General features: G+C 36.9%; 1 long non-coding RNA gene across 2 annotated transcripts; it reads right to left on the reverse strand.

Annotated features, from left to right (window-relative positions):
• Nucleotides 1–258: 258 nt before the first annotated feature.
• On the reverse strand, nucleotides 259–3591 carry LOC136203728 (uncharacterized). 2 transcript variants are annotated; one of them, XR_010674958.1, is made up of 3 exons: nucleotides 3269–3591; nucleotides 3050–3169; nucleotides 259–909 (listed from the first exon to the last, which is right to left on the reverse strand). It is a non-coding gene; the product is annotated as an uncharacterized lncRNA (long non-coding RNA). The 2 variants fall into 2 exon arrangements; XR_010674959.1 differs by having other exon boundaries at nucleotides 3006–3169.
• Between the last annotated feature and the right edge of the window lie 598 nt (nucleotides 3592–4189).

The following is a 4189-nucleotide window of genomic DNA, read 5'->3' on the forward strand; positions in this document are numbered from 1 at the left end:
TCCTAATGGATTTCAGAGTTTGTAATCAACCTACACAATAATCAATTAAGACTCAAAGCAAGGAATAAAAATTAACAAGTATAGTGAAACTGAAAATCATAATCATATATTATTACTGTGTAAAGCATAAATACAGAATACAACCGAATCTAGCACATAGGAATAGTACAAACTAGTTAACAAGGAAAAAGGAAAAAAAGAATCAGCCATTAGCTAACCGGACTCAAAGCCGTCGCTTTGGATTCGGAGGTGGAACTCTTGAGCTTGGGTAATGTGGATGGAATGTAACTTCGTTTGAGTAACGAGAGAATTACAACAAGCTCTTAAGGTGTAAGGATTTTATTACACATAAACTGAATGCTTATTTAAGTGCCAAACACTCCTATTTATACAAAAATCAAGCTCGGGGAATTTACAATGGCCTTTTGATCATTCACATGCTGAAATTAGGGGTCACACGGCGTGTGCGACATTTGGCACGCCATATAGTTCATTTTTCTCTGTAATGTCAGCTTTCACACACCTAAATCAGTTGACTGTATGGGACATCTTTGGTCCACAAGGCGTGTGGAATGTGGCGCGGTATGTGAGTGAGCTTCTGGCTAGATGTAGGTGTATTTTGGTCCTCGTGTGCCAAGTGAAGAGCTCGTGCCAGTGTGTGGCATGCCGTGTGAGACATGTGACACGATGTGTAGGTGCCAGATTGACTAGGGAACAACTTGCTCGTTTATCTTCGTTGACCATCGAAATTTAGTTGATATTGTCCCCTTTCATACCAACACACCGAGTGAGACATATGACACACCGAGTGAGACTCTGGAAGAGTATTTTCTTCCTTTCATATGGTGTGTGGTGCGTTGCTTCTGTGTCTCTCATCTGTCTCGTGTGTCCTGTGTGCGTTATTCAAGCCTGTAAAATACAACCATTAAACTTGAGATTACTTGATTTATTTATTTGTAACTAAATGAGGCTTGGAATAACTGAATTTAACTAAAAGTACACATTTTATTACACCTCGTTGATTTTATTGAAATATGCAGAAATCTATACATTAAACGTTATCATTAGCTTAAGAATAAAATGTAATTCACCCTAAAAGATAGGGATAAAACGTCCCTATCAGTGCACAACTCTGTCTGTAGGACTAATTTATATGACTACCTCATAGACAGTCTTAAATAATTAAACAAAGAATATTTTCTCTCCAAGAGGCATTTGTTCCACTAACAAAATTATGGCCAAAAGGCAAAAAAACCAGATAAGAGGCAAGCCCACTAAGACGAGGCAAACCTTAATCAGCTCTACCAGTGAACCTTTATGACGAGAAAAATCTCAACTAAGCCAAAAAGTGAACCATCTAAGACGAGGCAAAACCCAAATAGCTGAACCAGAGACCCCTCTAAGACGAGGTAAAACTAAAAAAGCCAAGAGGCAAAACTTCTAAGATGAAGTAAATCTCGAACAGCTCTAGTAGCAACTCTTCTAAAAAATGCAAACAACTCTGAAACCAAACATCAAAGATAAAGACGGCACCAAACCCTAGTCAGTAAAAGAAACTAGTTTATTCAGGCAAAAGTCTGCAGTAAACCGGTCGAGTAAGGACTTGTAAACAAAATATTTAAATACCTTATTAGAGACAAAATGTAAATCTATCGTAAATAAATTGCTCCCGGCTTTGTTGACGATATGATCATCAAAATCAAGATCATCGAGGAGCATGCTTTAGACCTAAAAAGTAAGGGTGAGCAAAGTCTAGTTTGGTCTAAAAACCAAACGATGCATGCCTTTCTATAAAAGCGTGAAAGGAGCCAAAGACTTTAACTAGACGGCCGAGTGCCAAATGTCCTTCATAAAATTAAAATAATTCTTGGTTTCACCTCCACCTCTGAGTCGGACACTTCTTGGGGAAACACTTTACCTCTATGTAAGTGTTGCCGAAGATTCTATTAGCTGGGTCCTAATAAGAGAATAGGGAACAAAGCAAATCACATTGTATTATGTAAGTAGGGTGCTAAGGGATATAGAACAAGATATCAAAAGCTAGAAAAGATGGCATGATGGGTGGTCACAAAGGTGTAAGCTTTGTCACTAGTTCTAAAGTTACTCGATAGTTGTGCAAACATATACATCCCTAAGAAATATACTCTAATGTCCGGAGACATTTAGCAGACTAGCTGATTGGTCATTGTGCTTAACTTAGTTTGATGTCAAGTTTAAGCCTTGGAAGGCCTTTAAAGCCCAATCTCTAGCAAACTTGCTGATTGAGATCCATAAATCCGAATTAGATGTTCCAACAATGCCAGACGTATGAGAGGCTTGGAGTAGGAATTGGAGCTTACATCAAAGGCCCCGACATGATCACGTTTCAATACCCTGCTACATTGGGATTCTTCACCTCCAACAATGTAGTAGAATATAAAGCTATACTCCAAGGAATCATAATCCTAAACATCATAAAACCGAACAGAGCAATCCTCAAAAGTGATTTAAAGCTAATGATCATCCAAATTTAAAATAGCTACGTGGCCAAATAACCCATAATGATATTTGGCTTTATAAAAACAGCTCATGGCTTCTAAACAGCAAGAAGGGAGAAAAATGGGGATCAAATGCATACTTAGAGAGGATAACTACGAAGCAGATCAGCTGACCAAAGTTGGGTAAATTTCACCAATGGTGTACAACCTTTACCTCATTTCACACTTTGGTATACGACCTTCAATTTGTCTCATTAATATGTATGAACTTAGAAGTGACTTCCCATTTTGGTGTATGGCCGGTTAAAATGACTGGTCAAACCGGTCAAACCTGCCATGTCACTCTTTTTCAACTCATTCCTTAACATAGACCTACCTTATGTGCAATTATAATCCTATCCTCTTTTTTCTTCGTATTCTTTAAATTTCTCACTAATTCTACAACTCCTACTTTCTCTCTCTAATTTTCTCTCTAACTCTCTCTTTACTCTTACAATTTTCAATTAAAACACTGTTATGGATCCATACCAGAATCTAAAACATTTGAATTTGCAACCAAAATCCAGTACTACCATTCTTCAATCGCAGTGATGATGGAAAGATTCAAGAAAGCTAAGCTCACAATCCACGCTTTCGGATGCTATGCTTCCAATATTTTCTATCCACCTTCTTCGATATTCTAGATATTGGGTCTGTTAAATCACGGTAAAATTAGGTCTTAATCGGCAATTTCAAACTCCATTAGAAAACCAATCATCCAATTTCCAACAACCAATTTAGAGAAGTAATACCTGAAATATTTCCACGCAATGGAGGTTTAAATTATTAAGCATTATCAGAGACGGAAAACCTGGCGAATCCGAGGTTAGACGATGGCGGAGGTAGAGATTCAAAGTCGAGGAAGCAAGTAGAAAGTAGGTGCCTCAATTGGTGTACCGCTACCATCTTTGAAGAAATATTCAGAGAGAATAGAAAATATTCAAAATTCATGGCTTTATATAGGAAAAAATAAAAGAATAATTGCAATAAAAGAATGAGAGTGATGAATTTGTGCTGTTGATGGAGGCAGAACAAAGAAAAAGATAATTGCAAATAAAATAATGGGAGTGATGAATTTGTGCTGTTGACGGAGGGCAGAAAAAAGAAAAAGATAATTGCAATAAAAGATTATTAGATGATGATGGAGATTATTGTTGATAAGAATGAAGATTATGGTTGATAAGAATGAAGATGATTTAATTGTTACAATTGATATTGTTAATGAAGAGAAATAGGATAGAGAGAGGAAGGGAAAAGGGAAAGGGAAATAAGAGGGTATAAAAGTAATATTATTTAGATGGGTCAAATTTTGATTTTTTGACTGGTCAAACTGCTGACATGGCATGTTGACCGGTCATTTTTACATGTTGTATACTAAAGTGGGAGGTCACTTATAAGTTCGTATATATTAGTGAGACAAATTGAAGGTTGTACACCAAAGTGTGAAATGGAACAAAAGTTGTACACCATTAATGAAATTTACCCGGCCAAAGTTGGATCAATTTCTGAGGGTCCAAAGTTATCTCCTTGCCAAATCAAAGTCATACAAAATCAAAGAATCCACAAGAGGTAATGACCATCGACTTGAGCAATAAGTGGTTTCTGCCTCATTTTCTCTTATTTGATAATAGGAGCCTTGCTGGAAGATAAAAATGAACAAATCAAAACCATCC

This window comes from Euphorbia lathyris, chromosome 8, assembly GCF_963576675.1.
Source record: "Euphorbia lathyris chromosome 8, ddEupLath1.1, whole genome shotgun sequence".
Taxonomy (NCBI): domain Eukaryota; kingdom Viridiplantae; phylum Streptophyta; class Magnoliopsida; order Malpighiales; family Euphorbiaceae; genus Euphorbia; species Euphorbia lathyris.